This window comes from Ambystoma mexicanum, chromosome 1q (assembly GCF_040938575.1).
Source record: "Ambystoma mexicanum isolate Mex_15411 chromosome 1q, UKY_AmexF1_1, whole genome shotgun sequence".
Classification (NCBI taxonomy): domain Eukaryota; kingdom Metazoa; phylum Chordata; class Amphibia; order Caudata; family Ambystomatidae; genus Ambystoma; species Ambystoma mexicanum.
In genome coordinates this window covers 138,895,326-138,905,987 of record NC_090922.1, presented here as the reverse complement: position 1 = coordinate 138,905,987, position 10,662 = coordinate 138,895,326, and positions in this window count along the sequence as shown.

Below are 10,662 nucleotides of genomic sequence, written 5' to 3'. Positions count from 1 at the left end.
GGAAGAAATGTGTAAAAAATGGGTATAGCACCGTTACTCACCTCTGTCAGAAGCCGGCGATTTAAAACCTGTCAGATGTAAAGTTGTACATTGAACTCAAACTATGCCAAAGAAGGGATTTCCATCAAAATGCCATATAGAGTGCCACACATGGATTTCATGTTAAAAAAGACTGGAATTAAAATATATGTTTGCTGATTTTAAATTTATAAATGTAATGTTTTCACAAGGAACTATGTTACAATTGACCATAAGGTAACCTGATTTAGCTAAAACTTCCAAAAGGCTTTCTTTCCCTGAGAATCTCACACTTTGTTCATTCCCACCAAAAGGAGAGGATTTCGCATTGGCATGTTAATCAGAAGGGGAGGAGATTTCCTCTGATGCCCTGAGCCAGAAACAATGGGTTCCTTGAACTGAATAGAAAATGCTAATTTGGGTGTGACTGACAACAACAGCTCTGGCAGGAAGGCAAGCCATGTGACCCTCTGACTCAGCCCAGCTTTGGAGGCGGGCCAGGCTGGAAATGTGGATTGAAGATTGAAGTAAATCTATGTTTTAGAAAAATGCTTATAGTAAAATGTACTGAACTGACAAAAATATGAAACTTATAGGTTTTCAAAACAAAAAATGTGCTCACAGTTTAAGACCAATTTGGAATCTGTGCGATGTTCTGAGACTGAACCCCAGAATTTATTCATATTGTAGCCATTGTGTTTATGTTAGGAACATGAAAAATTACAGGAATATGCCCAGATGGGATGTGTACGCATGTATAAAAATTGGTGCAGAACTAACATTGAGAAACCCACCAAAAGTGCGAAAAAGTTGTCACTTATGAACTAAAGCTCGCAGGAAGATGAGAGTTGCACAGCAATATACCTTAAGCAATCTGTCATGTAATTATGTATTATCAACAAGTTGTGCATATGGGAAATATGTTTTTGGGGAAAACTAGATTTTCTGAGTAAAAGCAAAGGGAGGTTCTTCCCTAGGTCGTAAATGGCAGCATCACTCTGACACATGATGACACACTGTTCCTTTCTCAAATCAGGGGACAGGGAATTCTCTGACCTATCAGATACTTAGAGGGTTGGGCATAGATAATCAGTCTCCCCACCCACTTTGGAAATGGATAAATAGGAACTGCTGAGGACAGACAAGACACACACTTTCCACTCATCAACTGATTTCTTGGCGAAGTACCCTGCAGGAAGATTCAAGCTCCAGACTTTAGAACCAGACCCAGAATCCAGACTTTAGAACTTTGAAGCAGGAAGGCCCAATCCAAAAGCTGAACTCTTCTCACCTGTCCTTCAGAATCTTTTGCAACCTGATTCTAACCCCTAAACTTCCAAGGGGCACCACAAAATCCAACAGCCTGGCTGAGCTGTTTGGCTGTTCTAGCTAAGAACCCCCCGTGCTAGAACCAAGATCCAGACCCGCAGAGCAGAACTGTAATCCAGAACCCGTCAGATCCAGTCCAAGAGGCCGCGCAGACCAGAGTGCCTTGCTGAGAGCAGAGTTCAGGGGCCCTGAATCTTGTCCAGTGGCGAGTGAAGTCCAAACCTTTGACCAGATCTTTGACGAGCCCATTCCATTTCCACGCCATAGTTGTAAGTATTTAGTGTAGAACCATCAATAACCAACCTCTTAGTTTAAAGTAATCCTATTCAATCCATTTCAACCTATCCAGAACTGCATTATAGAATCTTGTGTCCATCCTGAATTCTTCTCATTATATAGTCTGATAATTGTAGCGATAATCATCTGTGCGCTGATATTTTTGAAGAAAGTCAAGTGTCCTGGCGCACAACAATCAGAGTGGAAGCCGCCCTGTTCTGGTGGTTGTCCCGTTGGGTATCTTGTACTTTCATAGCCACTTAGTATAAGTCCATATTGGTTCAGAATCTTTAACGCGCAATCTTTCATTTTGAAATCTTTTATTTTGAAATCTTGACTCTGTTTCTGAAAAATCGACCTTCACAAAAACCTCTAACTTTTGAACCGCACGTCCTAGAAACAAAATTTCTTATAGTTTTCCATAATCGTGTTTCCCGCACGCAGAAAAGTTGCTGCGATTTCGCATTTGGCTAAATTTCATTCCATATAAAAATAGGCATTTCTTGCTTTCTACTTCTGAATTTCGTTTTACATCTGCTAATCATTCTATAATCATTGCTAGTGTTGACTTGAACATATCCCAAGCAACTCTCACTATTTCTGAATCCATTTAGTGAATTAAAATCATTTTTAGCATTTTTCCCATTCAATTCAACCACATTTAAAAGCAATTGACCTGTTTAAAATCAGCCCTGTTTCTCTAAGCTTGCTGGGGGGAAGTGGGATTGAACTGTATTGTTCATTGTAATCCTGATACCTGTGTGCCCTCATTCATCTCTTCATATGGTATATTGGGGTGGGAGTGAGTAACAACAGGGGGAAAGAGTGATCATATTGTCTTTTGATTGAAGTCATATCAAGTTATTTCTGTGTTGCATTCTTTCATATCATTGTATTTTCTTGACCCCACACAAAGTTATTCTCTGCTACACTATTCTTCCTATTTCTACTCCTTATTGATTAAAGAGATTGTCAATATTGTAATATTACCCATTGCTGATCATTGTTCATATTCATGTGTGATATTGAAATATTATTCATAAAAGTGTAATCTATATATTGTTTAATTCTTCAAATAAATCTTTTAATTTGCAAAACAAACCTATTTCTTGAGTCAGTGAGACCGGGGGAATTCAAAGAGAGGAGCGTTATATAAGGGTACATCATCCAGAATTAAACAAACTTTTGACATAAAAATATATAAATAAAGGTTTCCATTCGGCATCCCAGACTAGGCATTGACTTAGTTGGAGTGCCGGATTGAAATCACTTACAATGTCATGTCCTTCACGCATGGGAGGGTCACTCGTGTGTTTATGAGGTTATTTGTTCCGGTGATGTGTGCTCATTAAGGCTCATGCTGTGACACACCAGGCCAATGTCTCTTCATGTGACGCAAATCTAGGGTGCTTTGCATTCGGTCAGTGTGTGATTATTTGCACATGTGATTGTTGACATTACTTTGTCACATGGCATGCATGTCACTTTGACATACACTTTTGTGATGTGTATGTTGGGATATGGTTGCAGTCAGCAATTGCGTATGATCAGCTGGGACACTGCAGCTTGTGGGCCAGGTGTATATTTTTGTTGGTGTTTGCAGGATATTTTGTGGACAAGAGGCTAAGGGTGGTGTCACTACACAGCAAGCTAGTTCCTGAACCCACCATCGATGGAGTGAACGTGTGTCACTTTGTCAGTATCCAGCATGCAGGTGATGTCCAGTCTGGAGGGGGCTGCCTGCAGGATGGCATCACAGGTGATTGGGCCTGGGCTGTGGGTGTCCCATCTAGTGGGGGGAGCCTGCAAGATGGCATCACGGGTGATGGGGGCTGGGCTGGAGGTGTTTCATGTAGTCGGGGCTGCCTGCAGGGTGGCATCACGGGTGATGGGGGGTGGGCTGGGGGTGTCCCATGTAGCGGAGGCTGCCTGCAGGGTGGGGTGATGGGGGCTGGGGTGTCACAGGTGTTGTGGGCTGCCTGCGGGCTGGGGTGATGGGGGTTGGGGTATCCCATGTGGCAGGGACTGCATGCAGGGTGGGGTGATGGGGGCTGGCGTGTTGCAGGAGTTGTGGGCTGCCTGCGGGCTGGGGTGATGGGGGCTGGGGTGTCCCATGTGGCAGGGACTGCCTGCAGACTGGGGTCATGGGTGCTGTGGTGTCACAGGTATTGTGGGCTGCCTGCTGTGATGGGGGTGTCCCATGTGGCGGGTCTGCCTGCGGGCTGGGGTGATGGGGTTGGGGTGTCCCATGTGGCGGGGGCTGCCTGCAGGCTGGTGTCATGGGGGCTGGGTGTCACAGGTATTGTGGGCTGCCTGCGGGCTGGGTTGATGGGGGTGTCCCATGTGGGAGGTCTGCCTGCGGGCTGCGGTGATGGGGGCTGGGGTGTCACAGGTGTTGTGTGTTACCTGCAGGCTGGGGTGATGGGGGCCAGTGGTGGCCCATGTGGTGGGGCTGCCTGCAGGCTCAGGTGATGGGGGATGGGGGTTCACAGGTGTTGTGGGCTACCTGGGGACTGGGGGTGTCCCATGTGGCATGGGGTGCCTGCAGGCTGTGGTGATGGGGCTGTGGTGTCACAGGTGTTGAGGGCTGCCCTGCAGACTCTGGTGATGGGGCCTGGGGGTGTCCCATGTGGTGGGGGCTGCCTGCGGGCTTGGGTGATGGGGGCTGGGGTTCACAAGTGTTGTGGGCTGCCTGGGGGTGTCCCATGTGACGTGGGCTGCCTACGGGCTTGGGTGATGGGGGCTGTGGTGTCACAGGTGTTGTGGGCTCAGGTGATGGGGGCTGGGGTGTCACAGGTGTTGTGGGCTGCCTGCAGGCTCTGGTGATGAGGGTTGGCTGTGTCCCATGTGGCGAGGGCTGCCTGCCGGCTCGGGTGATGGGGGATGGGGTGTCACAGGTCGAATTGCGTGGATACTCGGCGCGTACCCTGCCCGCACCCCAGCCAAATCGCGTGGAAATTCAGTGCGTACATCATCCGCAACCCAGCCAAATCGTGTGGAACTCAGCGTGTACCCCGTCCGCACCCCAGCCAAATCACGTGGAAACTCAGCGCCTACCCCGTCCGCACCCCAGCCAAATCGCGTGGAAACTCAGTGCGTACCCCATCCTCACACTAGCCAAATCATGTGGAAACTCAGTACATACCCCAACCGCACCCCAGCCAAATCACGTGGGAACCCTGTAAACTGGTCCAGGGATGGAGAGGGGGATTGTGCTGTGTTTGGAATTTTACTTGCTTTTTACTGCGCATGGGGGCGTTACTGGTGCTGCTTGCTGTTCCTTGCGCCACGGCTAGTGATGCCTTGGGAAATCCATGAATACGCGCCGCGCAATTGTTTCTTTGTGCAACTGACTAATGACTTCCACTGCCCTGAAGGGCAAAAGGCCCAGCAGGCCACTGAGCACAGCAGCCGAGCATGTTAGAGTGAGGTTTGAGGAGTCGCTCAGCTTGCCAACCAACACACTAAGGAAGGTGAAACGGTTGCCTGTGGTTCTCAAACTTCAAGCAGCCCTTTTTCTGAACCAAATGTTCTTCCCTCCCATAATCCTTAGCATGTACTCAAGGGAGGTTCCAGACTTCCTCTTTTCCCCCCTCACCTGACAACTCGCATACGCGGGTTTCGTTACACACTGGGAACAATGTATCTATTTCAGACTTTGAGAGAGACAGTAGCAATGTGAGCTAGTGAAATGGGACCTGGCTTCAGGCTATTCATAGAGTTGCTTGTTGTTTTGCCTTATAAGGCCTACTTCCTCCCAACCGATTCCCCTTTAAGAGATCCTAGCATCTGCACACTCAAAATTCCACAGACGGCTGCCACAGGCCTAGTTTTTAGCGCATCAGCCCTAATGGAGCCATGACTAAGCTATCCTATTTAGCCTCATCACACACTCACATCAGCAGCCGTCGAGACACAAAAGCACTACAGTTTATCAGATTGCGAGCTCTTCCCTATGAATAACATACTCTCAAATTTCTCCTCCAGTCCAATGCATGGCAGATTGGCACACAGGACCTGGGTACTTCCGGTCTGCCTCCATCAATACCTCAGGTTTAGCATCTGCCTTCCCCACTGTCCAAATAATGAGCTCCTTGACCCTTTTCATACAAAGACCTCTTAAAGCGATGCCACCAAAAGTGGCATAAGAGCACTAAACCAGACCAATCACAAACGTAAAGAGTGTACTGTTGTTATATTTGCCTTTCCCTCCCATGTTCCCTCCCCATTGCCCTGTGAGTGCTTTGAAATACAATTGACTTGCTGTATAAGCGCCTTACAAATGCGCAATAAAATAAATAAATTAAACAAAGCCAAATCGCCCTTATACTTTACTTTTCCACTAAGTTGGTGGAAAAGTTTAAATGCCACTCGCAAATGACAGCTGTAGGAGACATTTACAATGGAGGTGTATAAGAGCCACCAACTTCTACGAGATAGTAATTTCAGGCAGGTTCCAAAATGTTTCCATTACATTAGCACCAGTATCAAAACACATGTGTGGGTAATGCAGCCACATCTGTATGCAGAGAGAGAATAGGTGGCAGACATGTCGAATCCATTCTGCTCCCCGAACTGCGGCCTGACAGATTGTATAAAATCCCCCAGATCGGTAAAAATTGTGGTCAAAGTGTATGCCACTTTGACCACCATCTTTACCTATCCACGAAACCCATAGCATAAGCCGCTGGGGCTTTTGCCAAGTGTGGAATTAGGCGTGTGTATCGTGATGCTTTCCTAAGAAATTTCCAATAAATACATTTGGGACAGTAAACATCACTGTTTGTATTTGTCCTTCAACTCCACACTCCCTTTCTGTACTTAATACTGGATTTTAGCTCTAAGAGAGTGGGCAAAGTATTATTCAGGCATCGATCCAAAATCTGAAAAGTTAGGAGTGTATATATATTAATGTTTATCAACCAATTATGGCCTTTGTTCACTTTCCTCTCTTTGTTCCTCAGGATTTTGCCCAGCACACGGGGCCTCATTACGAGGTCGGCGGTAAGGGGTTAACGGCAACGGTAAGGGTGCTGTTGCCGTTAACCCCTTACTGCCACATTACGAGGTCCCTTAGCGGGAGCCGCTAAGGGACAAGGGAGCTAATAACAGACCCGCTATTAGCGGGCCCGTTATTAGTTCCTTCCCCATTCCCATTGAGCCCTTTGGGGGCTCGAATGGGAATGGTGAATGGTTCTCAGGATGGGGACTTACCGGGTCCTCCAAGGTCGGAATGACCCGGTAAGTACCCATTCCGAGAACCCAGACCCGGTATGCTGTAAGGTACCATGGCTACCTCCTACCTCGTAATGAGGCCCACTGTCTTTTGAGGCTATGATGACCATATTTGCTAAATGCAATCTGCTGTCCGGGTCTGTATGCATGCGGTGTGACAACTGTAGGGTTTGAGGGGCGTGGAAGGTACTTGGGAATTAGGGGAACTCTGTGGGCCAGGGAAGCCACCAGCCAAGTTATGCGACCCCTGGAGGTGTTAAGGGGGATTCCTTAAAACATTCCCAGTCTACATTCAGGCACTGATGCATATGAAGTGGTTAGAGTACCCCAGAAAGATATGTCACTCATGAGAAGAGAGGGAATGTGTTTAGGGTTACCACACAAGGGAAGGCAGCGTAAGGGGAGGAAGAGCGGAGAGATTCAGCCCCGGAACACAATCTCTATGACTGGGATTGCCGCAGGAAACTAGCAGGGAGCTTGTAGTCCTGACCATGGACCCACTGCCAGAGCACGACTTGGCAACAAGTGCACCCTTGGTGCACAACCCCTAGTATGCACCACATTTTGGACCCTGATGAAACCCACACAACAGAGAAAACCAAACAGAACAAACACACAAGCTCGGCGCGCACAGGCAGCTCAATGGTGAGCAATCGTATGCACCCCATTCCCAGCACAGATGCTTCAGTTCTTGGCCACAATGACACTGCTGTCTGATCCCAAGATGACGGACAGGCCTTTTGGCAACACCCGACATCGTGTTGTCTGCTGAGGACCACATTCAATTAATAATACAAGCACAGGAATGATCCTAGGTGAACCTAAAGGGCAAAGATGTGGGAAGGAAGTAGAACCATTAGGTCTCACCATTCACACCCACACTAATTGGGAAATGAACCCCACCCACTAGAAAACTCATTGAGACAAACCCTGCCAAAGCCCAATAACAGGCCGCCATGCAAATCATCACACATTCCTTCAATGGCAGTCGGGCAGGAACACGTTTTTGTAGATTGCGGGACAATAGGGCGTGGGGTAACAAAGAAATGTCAAGGGTCCAAAGAAGATGGCCGCCACCTCATGCATGGAAATGGTGTGTGGAACTGATCTGGGAGAATGGGTACAAGCATACACCACAAAGGGGCTGCTCCCTGAGCGAAGAGCGGCTCTGCAAATGCTCGATGCTCCTGCTGGTTTCCCACTTGCGGCTTCTAATAGTCACCCTCACTCTCTGGTACTCCTAAATGGTGGCCGTTACCCTCTCTCTTCATCTTGCTCAGTGGCGCTTACCCATCCCATCTGCTGGGCTGCTGTTTGCCTGCCCCCCTTGTTCCCTATAGGCGTTGATGGGGTTCTGCAATTCTCCCTCCCAAGTCTTTATCATTCACCAGTGTCTTCGCGACCCGCTGTTCTAGCCTGTGGGGTCCTAGAGCACTGCTACTTTTTAACGCAAGGCATTCTTGTACACAACAGTAGAATCAGTCTGGGATCGGAGCTGCAGCCTCCATCTGTTTCCACGCCGGTCACAGAGCCATACCACTACTCCCCACCACAAAGCAAAACCACAGATAGGTGGACAATTTGACATTCCGCAGTTGTCACGGAATTGGTTACGCTGCCAAAGGTGAAAAACTGTGCTTATAGACAGCATGCAACAGAAAAGCTCACATCATTGTATAACTTGCCTTTATTGCTACTGCAGTTTTGCTTAATCTTTAGTTTCCCAGATTGATGAACAAGAGATTTCAGCAATGTTCCCGAGTCACAACAACTCGCCCGTGCCTTCCGGGCGTGCCTCTCTAGCCTGCAGGGTCATAGAGTACCGCTACCGTCGGTCGGGACTGGTCATCTGTAGAACCAGGGCCAGGCTGAGGAAGGATGTCACAGAGTCCATCTGTTTCCACAGCAGTGCCCCAGAAGACACACAACTCCCAACAACCAGGTATTACTGAGAGGAGTGTAACCTCCAGGTGGATGCACTTTGACAATGATTAGCAGTCGGCAGGTCATTTTTAAAGCTATCAATTATTCTTGCAGGGGAGAAAGACTTTTCTGTGGTGATGGAGATGTTCCATCAGGGCTTGCACCATTTCAAAGTTCCTTTAACTGTGTTAAAAGTACCCCCCAACCCCTCGCACGCCTTGCACCTTTGTTTAAAACTAGTGTGGTTCATAGGACTGCATGTACTTGGGACGACATCTGTCACCTAACAATAAAAAGAGCTAGGCACTTCCCGACTTTGGTGGTATTAGGACTGAGTTCCAGAGGGGGGAGGGGCGGAGCATTGGAGAGAGAGGAACAGAGACTGCCATCTATGCCACATACTAATAGAGATACAGAACAGGGCCTAGTGAGCCACACTGTAGAACAGGCAGTGCACAGTGAGACGGCCAGATTACAAAAGCTGCTGGGAGTGTTGGCCCAGCGGCTGCCAGTAGCCAAGCTTTGAGAGAAAAAAAGTCTAAGAACGGCCTTGCGGGTCTTTAGCCCCCAGATAGTGGTGGTGCTGGAAAAACCACCTGCACCAATTAAAGAAGTTTTTAACCTTTGGGAAGTGCGTGGTGGGGGCTGGGTGTGCGTGTGTCAATTATAACAGCCTGACAAATACATAGGTGGGAAGAAGACAATCCTACCTAGAAATACTGCAAAGGCAAGAGGTCAAGCTACAGATTTTTCCCCAGTAAAGCATCAAGGACCCTTAGGGTATGAAGGTGGGCAGGGAGCATCAAGGGGCAGTAGGGCAATTTATGCAACTGGTCTTGCCCTGTGCTGCAGCTGAGGAATCAAGAGACAACGCAAAGCCAAGGTCTCTTTTCAGTTTCTTTCAGTACAACAGAAAACCACAGGGTTTGGGTCGAACTAGGCTATAGTGTGGGGCCAGGAGTATATACAAATAGAGTGGCTTTTCTTTAAGGTTATGGCTCTTTGTTGTCCGTCACCCCTGTCTTCGATCCTCTGAAAAAGTCAGACTCCTGGGAAAATAGTCAGTCACTTTCTCTGGGGCTTTCAGAGCCCTGCTTGTCTTTCTTGGCACCTTGTAGAATCTTTGTTGTCTGGCCTTGTCAGGATATTGTTTTAGTCCACCTGGAATTCTGTAGCCCCTTGTGATTGGGTCGTCTTGACCGTGGCCAAGCATCAGACTTCAGCTGCTTTTGGGCACCAGGGTTATTCTACCCCCTTACCGGGAGTTTTTGGCATGGCTCAGCTGGTTTGTCTTTAATGGATGAGGCTTAGAGTTGAGACTTTGAGAACTTCTCTCTCCACTCAATCGTCCCTTCGATCCTTTCTGCTGTATTGTTGTTTCTTGACATAGAAATGGGTTGTAATGTACAGTGATGTCAGGGGATGATGTGGGGAACAATCTATGTGGAATGTTTGGCTATGAATTTATTCTAAGAGCAGTCGTTGGTTGCTTTGGGATGGTGAAGGGTTGCTGGGTGTCTGTGTATATACTGAACTGAAATACCTCAAAAAGGTGTTCGCGTGTGAGGATTCCTTCCCACACTTTCCTCCTTTTTACTTCCCCCTCTCTTTCTCCCATCACCTGCTTCCTCAGTTTGCTCCCTCCATTCTCCTTTGTGGTCTCCACACCATTCCGTCCTGCCTCTCATTACTCTCCCTCACCCCCAACCTCCCCATTGATAGTTTTCACTTCTCTGCTTCCGACTCTTTTGGTGTACTCCTCTCCACCATTCTTTCATGCCTTATTTCTCTCGGCCTATTCCATTTGCTTCTGTATTCTCCCTCTTTCTTCATCAAGCGCGCTCTCTCCCCTCCTCTTTCATTTCTTCCTCTTTCAATCCT